Genomic DNA, 19,904 nt, shown 5'->3' on the forward strand with positions numbered 1-19,904 from the left:
AAAGAGCACACACCTTCTTTCTCTCATGCATGAATATGTATGCCAGTCTATGACAAAATTTTCTTCTGAGATCAAACATTAGTTAATGTCATTGGAGCTGCCATACAAGTAGGAAGATGACTTAACTTGGACACAAATACCCAGAAATCCTCTAACACTTTCATTCATAAAGGAAAGAAACAGGCATCTTTCTTATCAGTCTCTGAGAGAGAAATTTAAAATACATGCCATCAGCAAAGTAATGGCATTGATTTCTGAGACGAATGCGTCTCTTGCTAGTGGGAGAGGAATTTTCATGAAGAAGCCATAAAGGGAGGAATACTCTTTATCACCTACAGCAATTAAAGAAAAACTTTGAATTCCTCACTGTGGGGTGACAAGGTGAGAGGTGTGCTCTCCACTGGGATGTATTAGCAAGGTGGACGGCTCAGTTCCATTGGCTATGACAGTTTGCTCACATCCTACAGACAGAGTGACTTCCAAAACAGAGTCCTGTTGTCAGGCAAAGTGAAACTGTCTAGTGAAAAGTATTCGAGTGGTACTCACACTCTCTTACTGTAAACTTCTTCTGTACTGCACTTTATCGATACATTATGCACACAGATGATGAGACTTTGAGGCAACTTCCCAGTAGTGTGGAAGTAAACAACATGGATCTACAATTGTGAAGACGGAGGTACTGCTGGATAAAAAGAATAGAAAATATAAAAGAGATATATATATGATATATATACAAGATATACATATATATTTATAGTTTATTTGATGGAGAAATGTTTTATATCCAAGGGGCAATATGATATGTTCACCGGGTTTTAATATCTTCCTTGTTCCTCTTAGATCTTTATTCAGAAATACAGGCATATAAGTAAAAAAAGTGTTAAAAACCCATAACAGTGTTGTACTTTTTTTTTTTTGTTAACTAAATTGAAAGAGAATATGCCAGGTAATAAGACATATCTACAGTAGATGATGACAATCACAGCAGGCTTGCCCTGTGCGGTCATCACATGCTTCAGCATGAGGATACTGAACACTGCAGCTGCATTTGGAAGACTTCTCTCCCAATCCTTTACATTAAAGATAAGATTTCCATGGTGAAAATCAGGGATTCTGGGGTGTTTCTGTAGCTGAGGGACACAGAAATTGCTGCCCACTTCCTGACTTTCTGCAACAAAATGTCCTCAATCCACTGATGTTTTCAGTAATTGAATTGCTGACATTTTAGGTTCACCCAAGTAAGAAAACCTACAGGCATATTTTATATTATGCAAGGCAAGACATCAAAAAAGTGGCAAATTCACATAGTCTCTTTTAACGCAGCCTCAAGCCATCGTGCACATCTTCGTTCACCTGATAGCACTGAGCTTTGACATGTTTCATTTTGATTAGAACCTCTCCTGACTTGGAGCAGGTTTCTACTTTCAGCTACCGTAGTACAATTATTTCTGCAAGTTTAATGTCTGCCAAGCATTGCTTTTGTGAGATTCACTAAGTAAATATTGCATTTTGCATTCATTTGCACATCTTAAAGTGTATTTTTATAGATATCTAACAGACTCAATCCCACCAACAACTGCAAACTTTCACAGAGCTTGCAGCTGTGAACGTCGTCACTATGAAAGTATTTGTGGGAGCAGAGCTGGGGTGAATGTTGGCTACTTTCAAATGGTCTCTGTCTGAAGTACACTTGTAATGTACATGTCTATATCTGAGCCATATTTCCTAGGTTCCCTTTAAATACACGGAAAAAAAAAAAAGTATTTAAGGGACCAATTGATCTGTTGTATTTGCCTGATTAAGGTTCAGGTCTGTCATTTGTTAAAACAGCTGATTCCTTTCCACTGAATCAGTATCAAGGGCCAAGGATGAATAACTGAGATGTAGATCTCTGCCCAGCAAATGCCTACCCATGCAGAAATGAATCCTCTCTGCAGAGCACAACACCTCTTGTTCATAAAATTCACAGAAAAAACACTGTGAGATATAGGTACGTGGATGATATATGTTCGCAATTTACAAGGTGGTTTCAAAACTTCATCTTTCTTAATTGCTTAGATAATCATAGTAATGTTATGCTTTATTGTGATCTTTCTAAACATCACTGTAAATTATTGTGAAGCAATACCTGAGCTCCTCATAGCTATAGCAATTAAGTCGAGCAGAATTCTAAATTATAGAGGTACATTTACAAGAAGATGACAAGAATATTCTGGAGGTTTGTCTACAGTACAGGTTATTCCTGGATGTCAGCTTATGCAACAGCATAAATACTGTTTTACAACTGTCATTTTAATAATCTTAGAGATGCTATCTAAGGCTAAGTATTGTGTCAGTTGTTTGTTTATCATCGACTGTTACAGTAAATGCTATTTAAAATCCACTAATTCTAGAAAGTATTTAATCTCCTACGCTTCAAAAGATAAATAACGTCCAGTAAGAGGCATATGAGTTCCTGACCCTGGAAGCAGCTTCTCTGAGAATCTCTTCCTTGATTTTTTTTTTCTGAACACCTATATCTGACACAAAAGAAAATGGCCTGGTTTAGGGAAGGACTTAAATTAAGACGTTGAACTTGTTTGATTTAGCGTGGCAGGTTGCATGAAACCTTCAGCACATCATAGGCTTCTCAAATCAAAGCAGTCACATCCTGCTGCTTAATGTGACCAAACAACCATCTGCATTTGGAAGGGTTTTCCATCAGCATTCATCTCCAAGGCAGGTGACAGTCCAGGAACACAAATACATTTGTCAGTAGTCTTTTTCAAATTTGGTTCCCTCTGACCTTCATTAACAACCTTGGCTACCTTTGGGCAGTAGATGGTGGTCTGTTTAGCACAAGTAGCTTCTGGTGCACTCAGAAATGGAGGCCCCACCAGTCTCTCTGCAGAAGATGGATGGCCTCTTCATTCCTTCACTGTATTATGAAGAACTGTGCACCAACGGTGAATAGGGTGGTGGCCAAAGCTGGAAGAGCACTGAGCTGCCCATGTGCCAGGAGTGGTCTCTGCAGGAGCCCAGCCCTGGAAGCAGCTGTAGGTGGCACGGATGTGCACCATCATTCAGCCCTTCCTTAGCTGCCTTGGAACAATTTTGTTACAATTTGCATTTCAAGTAGTAATTTTCCAGCTATAAGAACAAATGGGGCCATTTCATCAACATTTCGAGAAATCTTATATACATTTTTGTCAAATACTGTGATTAAAAATATTTAAATTAAAAACATTAAAATCGTAGAGCAGGTGCATGTAAACATCTTCTCAGGTCACTAATATACTTCCTCGACAATATCTGCAATTTTGTTGGGCAGCATCAAATGGAGTTGAAATTTTATTTTAGAATTTTTAAAGAAAAATCAATCTCATTTTGCATAATCTTGTTTCACTTTAAGTGTTTACTAGCCTTTATTAGTATTTTTCCCCCGTCAGCTTTTGTTCTATTCTTGTCATCCTCATTCTGGTTAGGTGATGTGACTCAAAAGATCATCTGTGCATTCTCAGGGATATACAGATGAATAGCAGCAGGGAGGGGACCCCATATAAAACGTCCTCTGGCTGCTACAAGGGCTGTCCCAGGAGATCCTCACCCCAAGGTTTGGGGTGGGACCCACAACGCTAGGTCAGCTGGAGCCTCTCTGGGTTACCTCACAGACTGAGGGGGTCACTGCTTTGTAGGAGGGTTGTGCTGTGGGGCTCAGGAGAAGAGCATTTTGGGGTTGCATGAGACATTATGAGCCAAAGATGAATAAAGTTTCCAGATGACTGGAGTTTACTGTTTTCTCTGCTTGCTGGGAACTGTCAGACAACCTTAAAATAGACATTATTATCAACATATATTATATCCAAGGAAACTCTCTTCAGTAATGAATGAGCATCCGTTCCCCTTCCACCCACGGACACACACCTGCCATTAGTGACTATCACAAACTGTGCCAAGTGTTCCTGTGGGCAGGACCCTAATTACTTCCCTTAGTTTCCCCTCGCATCCCCTTAGCAAACCTGCCAATATCACCAGCTATCACTGAGCTGGGAGAATGCTGTTTTGGAAAGAAAGAGCTTGTTAAGGGTCCTTTCGAAGATGGGGTGCACTGTGGGTGTAGCGTTGACATTAATGACGCCCGCTCCGAGGTGTGCGGTGGCTGTGATGGCTGTGACAGATGCAGTGCTGCATGTCACCCCGCAGTGCAATCACCCCATGTCACATGTCCGTGCTTCACGTCCTCCTTGGCACGCTGTGTGTGCAGAGAACAAGGGCTGTTGGTGATGCCCCAGCAGTCGCTCCCGGCAGCTCTGAGCACCACCCCTCAGTAATACAGCTTTCTAGCAAAGTCTAGTTTACATTACAAGGAATTTCTTTAATATTTAGCAGTCACCTTGAACATGTCTGAGCACAGCTACTTCAGTGACTTTCTGGACTGACAGAGTGTATTTTCTCTGGAGCTCATTACAGAGCGGGGCTATGTCAGAAACAAAGAAGGGGCTTTATGTAAAGACTTGAAAGAAAAAGGGCAGAGGTTTGCAAGGCTGCTCAAGGAGGAGTTCAGCGCAAAGGGGCACTGCAGAAGAAGCTGCGGAGACAGCTGCTAGAGAATTTAGCACATAAAAATATGTGCAATGCTACACAGAGCACGTGTATGTAATATTCATAAGACTGTCTTTGAGACACAGTCTTCCTCTAGATTTTGAAGCTGTCTGAAATCTGCAGACTTTCAAACCACTTAAAGATAATAAAACCTGCACTGATTATCTCATGATTGCTGACATTTGGTGTCTGTCAGTCTGAAATAACTTCTCCTCCTTGCTATAATTTCCTCTGAAAAGCAAAGCAGACGCAGTGATCTTCCACAAAGCTCTCCCCAAACACCTCCTGCCTTCATGCCTTGCTGCTTTCTTTCCGAGGTCAAACACCGTTGCCCAAGAGCTCTTCCTTTCTCCCTTTTACTGCGTTTGTTTGTCTGGTAGATCTGTGTCTGGTGTTCTTGACTGACAAACTAGAGTGCTACCTGTGTATAAAAGAATATTATTAAAAAAAAATCTTAAAAAGACACTATTAATATTTTATTAGCATTTCTTTTCTTCGTGAGACTGAATGACAGCTTACCCAAGATAGCTGATTTTAATTATTTTTCCAACCTGTATTCCTCTTGTCACTGTCTCTTCCAGCATCAATCCAGTCAGATGTTTTTCTTTATTATTACCGTAAGGCCTCAGCAGCCTATAATTACTCTAAAGAATTTCTTATCTTTTATTTCTGAAGCTGAGATTTTCTCTTCTTTTCATTTTCTTCTTTTTTTTTCTCATTTTCTTTTTTGTATTTTGGTAAGACCTGTAATTAACCTTGCAGCTGTTGATAGTCTGCTCCAGTCGGTAACCATTACACTTGGTGCAGCTTCTCTCTGTCCCCACCCCCCTCTTCCTGCTCGTCTCTTTGTGAAGGACTGGTTACAGTAATGATATTCCCATCTTCAAAGCAATGAACAAAATATATACAACAAATTCCCTTTGGGATTGCTTTGCAGAATCCATTTTTAATGCTAAGATGATTAAAAAAGTCCTGCTCTTAACAGCACACAGTGCACATTTCCAAAGAAACCCACCGTGCAGTTTTCCAGGATGTGCCAAGGGCAGGCAATGGAAGGAAGAGGTCTGCGTGCCGGCATCCACGTGGCAGCTCCTGCTCCCCATAAGGGAATCAGCAGGAGCCTTACTCTGGGTTTTGTTGGGGAGATAGGGAACAGAAGGAGACTGTGCCTGAGCTGAAAGAAATCAAACGTAAATAATTGCGTAGATTACATGGCTACACCGCTTTCCCTGAAAATGAGCCTCTGCCATCCACCTGAGAGATGGAATTACAGAAATAGGAACCATTTCATATCTGTGATGAAAAAATATAATAAAGCTACCCTCAAGGTACATTGCCTTGTCATTAGATATAAAAGGCTTATTTCAGGATACTACATTAGTTTCCTGGAATTATGACTTGTGAGCAGAGCTAAATGTAAATGCAATGTGTCCATGATAATGGTCCCTGTATTTTAACAGAGGTACTGTTGGTACATTGGGAAGTCTCATTGCCATCACTGCACTAGTAACATCCCTATGTGACTTCTTTTTGAAAAGAAAATTGCACCTAAGGAGAACACAAAAGAAACATGTTCAATAAAGATATTATTTAAGTATTTTAACACCTCTATTTAGCCTTTCCTTATTCCCTATTCCTTGTTCCCTATTCCATAGCCTGTCTCAGCCTACTGGAATAAAGTGTGCCCTTCAGTGACAGAGCAACAAGGTGGAGGTCACTGTAGTTTCAGTATTCTTCTTGAAACATTCTACTGCAGTCTCTACCATGATGCGCAGAAGTCATCCACTTTATGACTCACAGACCATTCAGGCTTTTCAAAACCTTTTGAAGTGCTACGTGTCTTGATTTTAAGCTGTGACCCACAGTACAAGGACAGAACCAAAGCTCCTCTGCTTGTTTAATTTCTCCTTGTGTAAAATGCAAAATAAATCAGTATCCAGCTCTTTGCCTGTGGATTGCTTCCTAACCTTTTCAGCTGCTGATTAAAAAAGGTACTTAATATAGACGACTTTCATAAAGGCAGTAGTCTTGGGACTTGTACAGTAATCTAATTCATTCTAACATCTCATCTTCTAAGATTCTTCATTAAGGAAAACCAAAGCTGAAAGAAAACAGAGCAAGGGGCAATAATCACTTTAACTACTTTTACCTGTTTAATGGCAGGAATAGCTCATGTACCCATTCTGATAAATAAGAAGGGAGAACTGGCTTCAACAGACACGGAGAAGGCTGAGATACTCAGTGAGTTCTTTGCTTCAATTTTCAATTGCACTCAAGCTTCCCATGCCTCTCATGTCCCTGAACCTACCACAGTGAGAATGGAGCAAGTCCAAGACTGCCTCATGAGGATGAATGTGTACAAGACTATGGGGCCAGACAACACACACCACTTCATGGTCCTGAAGGAACTGGATGATGTGGTTGTCAAGCCACTCTCCATCGTATTTGAAAAGTCGTGGCTGTCAGGTGAAGTTCCCAGGAACTGGAAAAAGGGAAACATCACTCCTATTTACAAGAAAGGGAGAAAGGAAGAGCTGGGGAACTACAGGCCAGTGAGTCTCACATCTGTGCCAGAGAAGATCATAGAACAGATCCACATGAAAGCTACGTTAAGGCACATGCAGGATGATGAGGTGATCTGAGACAGCCAGCACAGCTTCACCAAGGGCAGAATGACCACTCTGATGGCCTTCTACTAGAGAGTGACGTCATCGGTAGACAAAGGAAGGGAAACTGATGTAATCCACCTGGACTTGTACAAGGCCTTTGACATGTTCACACACAACATCTTTATCTCTGAATTAGAGAAATATGCATTTGAAGAGTTGGCTATTTGGTAGATAGAGAGTTGGTTGGATAGTGACAGCTAGAGGATTGTTGTCAAGGGCTCTATGTCCAGGTGGAGGTCGGCCACGAGTGATATCCCCCAGGGGTCCACCTTGGGACTGGTGCTCTTCAACATCTTTATCAATGACATAAACTGTGGGATCGAGTACACCCTCAGCAAGTTTGAGATGACACCAAACTGAGTGGTTCAGTTAATACCACAGAAGGAAAAGATGCCATCCATGGGACATGGATGGGCTGAAAAGTGGGCTCATATGAACCTAATGGGGTTCAAAAAGGCCAAATGCAAGGTGCTGCACTTGAGTTGGGTCATTCCCAGATGTATGCACAGACTGGAAGAAAACTCACCGAGAGCAGCCCCCTGGAGAAGAACTTGGGGATCTTGATGGATGAAAAACTGGACATGAGCTAGCAGTGTTTGCTTGGAGTCCAGAAGGCCAACTGTATCCTGGGCTGCATCCAAAGAGGAGTGGCCAGCAAGATGTAGAAGGAGATTGTCTCCCTCTGCTCTGCCCTCCTGAAGCCCTATCTGGAATTCTGTATCCAAGCCTGGGGCCTGCAGCATGAAAAAGACATGGAGCTGTTGGAGTGGGCTCCAGAGAAGGGCCATGAAGATGATCAGAGGCAGCTGCATCCCTGTTATGAAGAAAGGCTTGAGGGAGTTGGGCTTGTTCTGCCTTGAGAAGAGAAGGCTCCAGGGAGACTCCACTGGAACTTTTCTGTACTTAAAAGAACCTTGCAGGAGGGAGACAGACTTCTTACAAGATCAGAGAGTGATACAACAAGAGGGAACAGCTTTAAACTAAAAGAGGGAAGATTTACATTAGATGTTAGGAGGAAATTCTTTACTCAGAGGGTTGTGAGGCCCTGGAACAGGTTGCCCAGAGAGGTTGTAGATGTCCCGTCCCTGGAGGCATTCAAGGGCAGATTGCATGGGCCTGATCCGGTGGGTGGCAACCCTGCGCATGTCAGGGATGTTGTAGCTAGATGATCTTTAAAGTCCCTTTCAATCTAAGCCATTCTATGATTCTGTGATTCTATGATAGCTAATGGTCTGAATTCCCCATACTGCCAGAAAAAAAAAAAAAAAGATCCTTTCAAAGAGCAGTTCACCCCTACCTAACAGATGAGTGAATTTGCTTCTAATGGTACTTATCTTTCTCCAAGCATTACTGTGTGCACCTTGAATAAGAAGCACAGATTGCATGCTTAACTTTTTGGCAGGTAATTTTACATGTGCTGAGCCTTTAATTTATAACTAAGTGAGAATCAGTGTTGAAATGTAGCTGTCCTGTCTGTACTCAATAATATGTACTCAAAACACTGACATTTATATATTTATGTGAAAATAATATACATAAAAATCCCTCAGTGAACATCTGTGGTGTCTTTTGAAATGTACACCAAAAAGAAAAGAAAAAATTACCAAATGTTCCAAGAAATTCTTTTCAAAATTATTTTAAAAAACAGACTGAGCAAAATGCAAGAGCTTCATTTCAAATAGAACAGCTCTTTTTGAGCAGCATTTGCTGTCCTCAGCAGTTCATTTCAATACACATGCTCCTTGGAACTATAAAAGGAAAGAGTAAGTATGAAAAATCTCATCATATGTTATATCTCAACATGTGTCAGGCAGCAAATTCATTAGATGATGGTACTTTTTGTATTTCAAAAAACAAGAATCACTTAAAAATCTAACTGCACTGAGGTTCATGATAAGCCACATTGAGTTGAATCTCCTCTAACACAGTACAAACACAAGACTTTATTCATGTTGCTGCTCTGCAAACAAACTTAGCTACTCTCTCTCTCTACAAGGGTTCCTCTTTGTAAGTCTTGTCAATTGCCACAACATTGCTATGACAGTCAAAATGTGAATTTTCTGCTTTAGTCTTGACCCATACTGGATGTGAAACCACAATGTTCAGTCTCTGGTACCAGGGCTGTGACGGTGGTACTCTGTGATAAGGCAACATCCTTGAAACTAAGGTATTTCTCATGTCAGTGAACAAGAATTAACTTCTTAAAGCAAAATACAGGATAAGGAATTCAAAAATACAATTGGAATGCACTTATATCTTGCCAAATCCCATCCTGTGCTGGCTATTAGTCTAGGTACCTCCTCCGGATCTCCTCTTCCTTCCTGCCCCAAATTGCTATCTGTTTTTTTTTTTTTTTTTTTTTCTTCCCTCCCCAGTTCTGCCTGTGTTTTTCTTCTGTGTTGAAATACTTTTCCCATCCAGCTCTGAACTGGTTTTGAGAACAGCTGGCATCAGTGAAGAAAATATCAAAGCAAATAGTTTTGGCATTGTCAAAAAACAGGTACAGTCAATGAAATTATCAGGTAGCAGGCTGAAAACAAACCAAAGGAAGTACTTTTTTACAAAGTGTTTAATTTGATTGGGGAACTCATTGCTGGAGGATGCTGCGAAAGCCCAATGAACAAATATTTTCAAAAAGGAACTAGGCAAATTTATGGAGAAGTAATTCACTGGTGGCTACCTAATACAAGGCTCACATTTGACCCTTCCTTGAGCAATTCCGGTGGCAGTCAAAAGTACTTTTCTGGAATTGATTTATTCTTGTTCTGACTCAGTGTGGTCAGTCTTATTTTCTTATGTCTATTAAGTATTTGATGAAATATGACGGACCCTAGTGGGTTTAGATCCATGATGAGAACACCTCATGTACAGTGTGTATCAGTTTTATTCCAATCCACTAGTTCATATTCTACTGTTAGATTAGTCTATTCTCTGAAGTTTTTACATGCAAGCTGAGCCTGAGTTAACTGGAAAGATTATTTGCAGGTTTATCAGTAAAGATACAAATAATACGTGGAGGCCCCATGTTTGGAGGAAAAATACATCTCCTCTATTGCCATGACTTCAGAAATTATATTAATGTGAATTGCAAGAAAAAATCACAGATTGCACTTAGACAGTGCCAAGTTTCAAAGAATCAGGGATGGAAAAGACCAATTATGTTTTTGGCCTAAAGGCAAGCTCAGTGTAGGATTGCTCCTTCATGTTCATTTTCCATTGTTTCAAATGTTTCTCCTGGTGAACTACTTTGCATGCAGAGTGAAATATGAAAGAAAAAAAAAATGAAGTGTTTGACTATGTTATTACACTTACATTAAAATGTTACTTCTTAGTGGTTTTAGAAATACTAGTTTTATCTTACCTATCTGGCAGGAACGCTTTGGAAAAGCAGAGAAGTGGAAGGAGACAAAGACACTTCAGTCTGCTGAAGCATGAACTTCAGTTTTTCTGACTCCAACTTTTGGAGCCATAAGAATACATAGACTACTTTCTGAAAGACCTCCCTTGTCCAATTTTGCCATCACCAATACTGCAATGATAAAAAAATGCATAGTAATTACTGACTGATTACAACATGTCCATTTTCTTCTCCATGGCTTTTGTCAATATATATGTCATTACACTGTTTCACTGCTCCTAAGTATGATGAGGTGATGAAGGAAGAGAGCAGCAAAAAGACATGCTAATTTTGTATCGACCTTGATGATTCACATAATGTTAGGGGTTTTTTTCTTTATTTAATTTTAACAAATAATAAATGCTTGTTATTCTTGGCTGTTTCTGTTGTTGTTGTTTTGCTTTGGTGGTGTATTGTTGAGTTCATTTCTTATTGGCATCCCACAGGTGAACCATGTTTTGGTGGGGATCTAAACAGAACAGTGGCCTTCTGGATTAGACCTGTGGTTGGATTTTTCCTTTAAAATAAAACCACATTTGTGCATTTTTACTCATCCATCTGGATAGCTTGAAAATGAATCCTTCTTCTAAGAGTCTTGTTAAAAATTTAAAGTGCCTTGGAACTGCTGCTCCATTTTAAGCCTTTTAGAAATGAATGTAGTGTTCATGTGATCAGTGTCCTGATCACCTACTTAGTGAAATGATATTGCTTGGCTGGTTTTGGGATCATTTTAGAACTCTTGTATTAACTTCAGTGTAATTCCAAGTGTTTTACCTGGTCTATATTTTTGCTGATATAGGAAGACTCTGCTTTTATTCTCTTTTTACCTTAGTTTAACCACAAACAGAATCTGGAAGAGTAGATGTTCTTTTACTGTGTATTTGTTTGTTACAAACTGCCATAAGTTCCAGTCACATCCCCACTACTGTTAATTATCTGAATGAAGTTTGTCATCACACACGTCTTGTTTCTTTCACTACCTCTAACACAGTCACAGATCACTTCTGCTAGAACATCCTCCACCCTAGGGAGAAAATCCTTGCCACCAGAACTAAACATGAAAGAAAATAAAAGGAAATTTGTCCACAGACTTTGTTTCAGTGCATCACAATAGAAGTGCTTCACTCACTCTAATGTTTTCTTTTCTGGGTAGAAGTCAGTTTCAGCCTTTTGCAACTTCTTTTATTATTTATTTTTCTGAGACATGGATCTCTGGAAACCAAAACACTCCAAAAAAAAAAACAACCAAAAAAACAAAAAACCAACAACCCAACACCAAAAGGACTTTAAACATATGTTATATATGATAGTCACAGCTGCAGCCCTGTTGACAATATAATACCACTGCAATCCCCAGGATATATCTCAGATACTGAATTTCAGACTGCAGAAGAATGGTGCTTGAGGATTCTTGAAAAGAATTATGTTCGGGTGCACTGGAAGGGGAAAGAAAGCTTAAGTAATACAGAGAGGAAATATTCTGATGCTCCAGTGCAGAAACTACAAATACAGACTGGTAAAAGTTAATATTCCCACAGTAAGCACATTCATCTGATCTACAGACTTTATCTCGTGTTGTAATAAGTTTTTCACAGTTTATTTGCGATTAGTGCTATGAGAGAGTTAAGCACCACAAGACTGTGGTAAAGGCTGTTGATTTTGTATTGATATGCTATTAGCAAGTAATGAAAATGTGAATATTAGAGCAGCGACAGGCAGAAAAATATCAGTGATAGAACTGAAGAATATTGAGATTCCTCTTTTTTTCTTTTATTTTTTCCAATGAGCAACTGAGTATTGAAAAGGCAACATTTTATATCTTTCCTCTTCTTTGATTCCAGCAATGTTTGCTTTCAGGAACAAGTAACTGTAAAGCATACCTACTTCAAATGCCCTCTCCTCTCTCTGACTGCAAACAAACAAACAAACAAAAAAACCCACAAATTCTGGAGTAATAAATTGTACGCAATATTATATTTATTATCTTCTGCTTAACTCATTACTTTCATGGGATAAACAGCTTTCAGAAGGGATAAGAAACTCTGTATTAACACTTCTCTAGTAATGTCAACTGTCTTTAATGTCCTCAATACACTTGCACAGGAAGAACCTATCCCTACCAAACAACACAGTAAGCAGTGCCCTGGTCCTCGCTGCTGAGCAAAGGGCAACTTGAGCCTCCTTGCACTACCTACTTGCTAAGACAACCCCGAGGCTGACCAAAAAATGATTCACTGTCCTACAGGAAAAGTTCAGATGCAGTCTGTGCCCCACAAAATGCTGGAAGCAACATCCACTCTCCCTGTGAGCATATCGTGCTATTCTGTATGTGATCTGATGGCAGCTCTACCAACTGCTTATCTGAAGATGGGTCTGAATTCCACCTTAGAAAGGTGCCAGTTACCTACCAAAGGACATATGAAGTTTCTGGAAATGTTTGTTCACCCTTCCCACACAAGTGATGCATCATGATATGGATTTGTATCCATCTTACTATGACACCTTGCAAAGGGGATGAGCTCATGACAGTGGAGAGCAGTTGACATGGAACAGTGGAGAGAAATAGCCAGCTGTAGAGCACTGAGTCATCCAAACTATTCTAGTTGTCTAGTTTAAGATGAGATGAATGGGAATAAAACATGTAGGGAGGTTTGAACGGACATTAATACCAACATTGTAGATTTTTGTCATTCGTCAGATTAATCCTACCCAAGAGCTGGGCTTCAGGAAGAACCCAGAATACATAACTTAACTGAGTGCAGATGTAGCCAGTCCCAGGGATTTCCATCCCAGTTTTAGTAGCAGATGTAGAAACGCAGACTAGGAGAGGTCTAGTAGTGTATTATCTCTGTGCATGGCAGATTGCTGTCCCATCAGTGATGTTAGTAATTACAGAACAAGGATCCAGAATGCTCTCAGGCAGGAGAGCTGGTGGCTGATGTTCTACTGTACTGGTGAAAGTAATAATACAAGATCACTTGTGACAGAAAATTAGGACCTCAGAGTCAAGCACCAAGCTCAGTGCTTCCCACTGTCTGTCAGAATACCCCAAATTAGAAAACAGATTTAATGTGTCATTACACAGAGCTCAGTTTTCCCTTCCGGCTCATTTGAGTTACGCAGAATAGCCAGAAGTGTGAAAGGGAGTTAAAAAGGAGAAAATGACTGAAGGTTTCTACTGTTCAGGAGTGACAGAGTATGAGAAACCCAGTCAATTTGCATGTAAAATGAGTACCAGGAGTCAGAAAGGAACACCAGAGATGTCCACAACCTGTCCTGTGGCAGTGGTTGAAGAAAACCTGTCTTCTTTTGCATAGGAAAGTCTGTCAACACTCACATCAGCATCTTCTACATTTCATCTGAGGGGCAGTTGGGAAAGCTGAGCACTGGTAATTTCTTAACCTGTACTGAAAGCTATTTTAGCTGATGTTGACCCTTTCCTTCCTTAGAGATAGCGAACTGCAGGAAAGACCAGAGAAAACAGACAAGATCCTAATTTATCCTCCAGATCCTCCAGGAGTTCAGAGAAACTCATAAACAGAGATTTCTTGGCATAGCAAGCTTCCCCAATGCCATTTACAGTTTTTTGTAAGTGGAGGTTTCTTTACAGATGGTGAAGATTTTCAGTTCAGAATAAACCCGTGGTAGTGCCCATTTCTGATGCTGTTTAGAGATGTTTTCAGAACAGATTCTTTTCTAAATTGTTCGAATATAACTTGGCAATAATAGTTAACTGCTTTGGTAAGCAGTCATTTTAGGATTTTATCTATTTTTCTCCAGGTTTAGAAGTTGCTCCTGACTCTGGGTATGCCTGCATGTCTGCACACAAAATATGTACCTCTCCATACAGATATCTACCATCACAGAGAAGACAGACCCACAATAAGAAAGGCACTTATCTGATCCTAAGTGGTTGCTGTTTAGTAAAATGAAAAACTTACAACAACAAAAACTTAAACTTACAAATAAAGAAAATCTCAGCTCCCAGATGACAGATGTGGGTAATTCGAAAGGTGATGACACCACGGCAGAGAAAATCTGCAGTTCTTTTAAAAATAGTCTGTTTGTTTGTTAATTATTTTTCTCTCTTCCCTATTGACCCTTTCTCATTATCCCTTTCTCCTGCTCAAGAGAATGGTGATAAATGTTCTTATTGATTCACACTTGTTGTGTTGGCCCAGTAAGAGCAATTCCTATGGAAAGTAAAATACCCAGCACATACTTCTTCACACCTCAGCTAGGTCAAGCAAACCAGACCGTCATAATAAACCAAATTATTCTTTTAATCCTCAGAGCTGTCAGATATTTGAAGCTGAGCAACCTGCTTTTGTGTGGAACAGCTGTACAAGTGGCTACCTTTTGTATCTAAATGGTCAGCTGGTATAAGTAAAAATAATAATTTTATAATAAATAATTACATAACAAGCATTATCCTATTCTTTCATGCTATTTTGACCTCCAGTAAATATAGGTCATATTCTACAGTATTTATTTTGCTTTCACTGGTAGCTGAGTCTGAGCTGAGGTTGAATGGGCTGCAAAATCTTGCCAACACATAGTAAATTCAAACATAAATCACAGTTGGGGAAATGCTAAAGCAAGCTTAAGCTTGTCTTCCAGGGAAGAAGCTTTACAAGATTGAACTTGCTGGCAGTAATAATGCTCATCCTTTCTTGAATTATATTTAAACTTCTTTTTTTTTTTTCAGAGAATAGTTAAGTTGCAATTTTAATGCTTTTAGTGAGCTTCTGGAAATCAGTATCAGAACGTTATTTACATCGTTAAGCCAAGCTGCATCTGGAGAATTTCAATCACATCATTTTTATGAGATTCTACAAACTGAATGCTGAAAAGTCTTCTCTGGCACTTTTCTTTAAGGCAGAACAGGGAGCAGAGGGAAGGGAAAACCTGAGAAAAAGAGTGAGAAACTTTGCACAGAAAATGCATGTTTCAGTGTTCAGTATTAATAATTCCTCGGTGAATCTGCATGAACACTATATCCTTGCTGTAGATTTGATTTAGGATAGATTTGGATGTAAGCTATGCTCTGATACTAAATTTTACTTCTCAAAATCCATGGTTAATCTGGCCTTAATGAAAAAGAAATGTTAGTATGTAGATGGTAAGATGTACAAGCTATTCTCCAGAGCTTTGGACAATGTTTCATGCCTCATGCACAGTACAAAGGAGACCAAAAATTGGTGTGCACATATAACAGGTATGCAAATCATGAATCTGAATGAGAAGGAACTTGTCAACAATTTCAAAAATTGAATTCAGGAGGTGAAATTGGCAGTGTCATGTTGATAAATATAAAAGAGAGATGATAAAAAAACACCATTAAATTATTAGTTCAACATAAGTGGTAATTCTGACATGAGCACATTAGCAGTAGACAAGGCAGATCATGAGAGCACAGACTGTACCATACTCATCATCATTTGTATTTCTATTATTTGTATGAAGAGGAAGGCTAACAAATCAGCCTGGCAGAAAAAAAGACTGTGAGGATGTCCAGGTGCTCTGTCATTCTCAAAGAGCTTTCTCCCTGTATTTTATTAAAGTTACATGGCCTGCTAATGGAAGCAAGGTAAAGTTGCAAACCACGTTCTTAAGATTAAGATTCGTAAGTAATCTTTCCAAAGCCATTAAAGTCAACAGAACTGCATGGAGCAACTAAAAGCAAAAGTTGTCCTTATATATCCCTCTAGAAGCAACCTAACCAGTAACAGAGACTTCAATCTTCTGGCAGAGATTAAAGTTGTATTTCTTTTCCAGGTGAAGTCTGATAGGATGGATTCTAATTAGATCTTTCTGCTTTTATTTTTTTCTTTCTCTTAAGCTGTTTAATTTTCAGGTAATTGATGAGCCTGTCTGACTACTGATATATTAAAACTGGCAGCAATATCTCAGAATGGCTTATCTTTTACTGAAGACCAATAAAAACTAATCACTATAAGTGGGTGTGGGTAAAGATTAGAACAATGGGAATCTCAACATATCTTAACAGCACTAATGTTTGATATTTTACATCTCCAGTCAAAACATGGAACAAACATTTACTAATTAACCATTGAAGCAATTCTATACCTTGGTAAGCACTTTATAGTTACTTTTCTACTGTAGTTGTCTTTCTGTAACTGAAAAAAACAAAACACAAGCAAATAATGCATTATGCTCAGCATTCTTTTTCCTAAGATTTCCACTATTTCTAGACTAAAGGACTTCATATCATTCACCCTTGTGCCACAACTGTTTTGAAGCTGGGTTTCTTTCAAGCTCCTACGAAGCATGGAAGAGAGGAGTGTATGCAGCTACACTCTTAGTCCTGTCTGCCTTCCCATGTAGGTCCTGAGATTTAGATGTTTTGGTACCTCCCACCATCTACAAATACCCTTCGTCATTCCAAAAATGCCAAAGAGGAAAACAAAGTAGTTATCTCCCTGAGAAAAACTGGATAAGTTCTCTAAAGACTAATTTTTTGAGACGACTTAGATACAGATGTCACCAAATGTCACTTCCTTCTCTTGACAGTCTTCTAGCACTACCTCCAAAAACTTTGAACTCTCCTGTGCTCCCCAGAAATTTCTGCCTCATGAACCCATGCTTGTTATGACAGACTCCATGGATTCCTAAACTGTCTAAGCCTTACTCAGCACCTTTGCCTTTCATTGGTGAAGTCTACTAGCAGAATAACATAAAGAACCAAGATGATGGGGTATTTATCTCTATTCACAGGACCTAAGTTGGGTTCAAGCCAAGCTAGACAAATGGGTATTGCAGTTCTGAGTCATCCTCAAGGAGTGAAGCTGTTTTAAACGCATCTCCCATATGCCAAAGCATCTCTTGTATGAGGAAAGGCTGAGTAACCTGGGCCTGTTCGGCCTGGGGAAGAAAACTGAGAGGGGATCTGATAAATGTTTATAAATATCTAAAGGGAGCTGGGAGGCAAATGGATGAGGCCAGGCTCTTCTCGGTGGTGTGTAGTGATAGGACAAGGAGTAATGGCCTCAAACTTGAGTAGAGGAAGTTCCGTATTAACATGCGGAAGAACTTATTTGCGGTAAGGGTGACAGAACACTGGAACAAGTTGCCTAGAGAGGTTGTGGAGTCTCATTCTGTGGTGATATTCAAGATCTGTCTGGATGCCTACCTGTGCGACCTATTGTAGGGTACCAGCTTTAGCAGGGGGCGTTGATGATCTCTTGAGGTCCCTTCCAACCTTTGCAATTCTGTAATTCTCTGATTCTGTGATTGTAAATTTAAGAAAAGAAAGGCTGCATCTATGACAAAGAGTATTAGTTATTGAGCTGGAACACCTCAGCGTGTGTCTGCATTATGCCATCTTGCAATAGATGCTTGATTTCTGAGAATAGAGATGACAGTGGAGCCCCTCGTCTCCTCACTCCACTGGCTGGCAGCCATGGCTTCTTTCCAGGCTCACAGACCCTGGCAACATTTCACTATCACAGCTTATTCAGCCCTCAGGTGAGGGAAGATAGATACAGTCAAGAACTCCTCCTCCAGGTGCTCTCCATGAGCTCTTTTCCTTAGACATGATCTCCAGACATGGCCAGAGGGTCTGTCAATCAGGTAATATTTTATCATCAATATATCTAGTACCACTGACAAATTGCAATGGCCTTCCCTAAGCAGTCCTCCTGGAACTGTAGAATAAATAATGTAATTCAAGTACTCATACATAAAGTTACAAAGTTTTACAGCTAATCCAGAGCAGGAAACTCTGCAGGGATACAGAGTACAGACAACAGTGCAGCACCTTGTGTGTCTTTATGTGTTGATCTACTCACTGTTAGCAGTTTCATAGATATCTCTGAAGGTGAGATCCTGATCATGTCTGCTATTTCCCACCAGTGTTAGTTGCCACCAGCCTCTGACCTCATGGCCACCATCATCCAGGTAAATTCTTCAAGAATCACTTCCTCCAACCTCAAGATCAGTGCACCCATAAGAGTAAGAAATCAGGCAAAAGTGGTAGGAGACATGAATGGATTATCAAGGAGCTAATGGAAAAAATCAAATGGAAGAAGAAAGTCTATGGAATGTGGAAAAGGGCATGGCCACTTGGGAGGAATACAGGAATGCTGTCAGGGCCTGCAGGAATACAACGAGGAAGGCTAAGGTCCACTTGGAATTAAATCTGGCGAAGGAGTTCAAGGACAACAAGTAAGGTTTTTTTAAGTATATACTGGCAAGAGGAAGACTTAGGGAAAATGTGGGTCTGCTGCTGAATGAGGTGGGTGCCCTAGTAACAGGGGACACTGAGAAGGTGGATGCACTGAATGCTTTCTTTTCTTCAGTCTTTACTTCTAAGACCATCCCTTTGGAAGATTCCAGAGATAAGGGAGAGCCTGGGGAAAGGAAGATATTCCCATGATAGAGGGAGATCTGGTCAGAGATTGTCTAGGCAAACTTGACACACAAAAATCTGTGGGTCTGGATGAGATACACCCAGGAGTGCTCAGGGTGTTAGCAGAAGAGATTGTCAAACTGTTCTCTATCATCTTTGAAAGGTGATGGAGAACAGGAGAGCTGCCTGAAGACTGAAGGATAGTTAATGTCATTCATGACTTCAAAAAGGGTAGCAAGGAGGATCTGGGCAACTACTGGCCAGTCAGTCTCACCTTTGTCCCTGGGAAGGTGATGGAACAACTCACTCTGGATGTCATCACAAAGCAAGTGAAAGAAACGATTATCAGCAATAGTCAGCACGGACACACCGAGGAGAAATCATGCTCAAACAACGTGGCAGCCTTCTATGATGTCATCACTAGCTGGGTAGATGGGGGGCAGGTGGTGGATGTTCTGCACCTTGACTTCAGTAAGGCTTTTCACACTGTCTCTCACAATATCCCTGTAATGAAGCTTAGTAAGTGTGGGATGGACGAGCGGGCAGTAAGATGGATTGAGAACTGCCTGACTGGAAGAGCTCAGAGGGCTGTGATCAGCAGTGCAGAGTCTATTTGGAGGCCTGTAACTAGTGGTGTTCCCCAGGGATCAGTACTAGGTCCGAAGGAATAAATTTAAGAGGTTGGGGTTCTCACATGTTTTTCTCTCTCATAATTTATACCATGAGGCATGGAGAAAAGGTCACAGTTTGTCTCATATCTAGGTTACAAAGCTAGGGGAGGGTAACAATTGCTGAAAGGCACTGGCTGCCTACTTAGAAAATTTAACTTTTTGGCCTTATAGAGGCTTTTCATTTTTCATGCTTGACCCCATTGTAACCCCACAGA

General features: G+C 40.1%; 1 long non-coding RNA gene across 2 annotated transcripts; it reads right to left on the reverse strand.

The window, feature by feature from the left end:
* Window positions 4,337-19,696, reverse strand: LOC110396498. 2 transcript variants are annotated; one of them, XR_002437004.1, is made up of 4 exons: window positions 19,293-19,696; window positions 10,612-10,779; window positions 5,597-5,755; window positions 4,337-5,002 (listed from the first exon to the last, which is right to left on the reverse strand). It is a non-coding gene; the product is annotated as an uncharacterized LOC110396498 (long non-coding RNA). The 2 variants fall into 2 exon arrangements; XR_002437003.1 differs by lacking the exon at window positions 10,612-10,779.

This window comes from Numida meleagris, chromosome 3 (assembly GCF_002078875.1).
Source record: "Numida meleagris isolate 19003 breed g44 Domestic line chromosome 3, NumMel1.0, whole genome shotgun sequence".
Classification (NCBI taxonomy): domain Eukaryota; kingdom Metazoa; phylum Chordata; class Aves; order Galliformes; family Numididae; genus Numida; species Numida meleagris.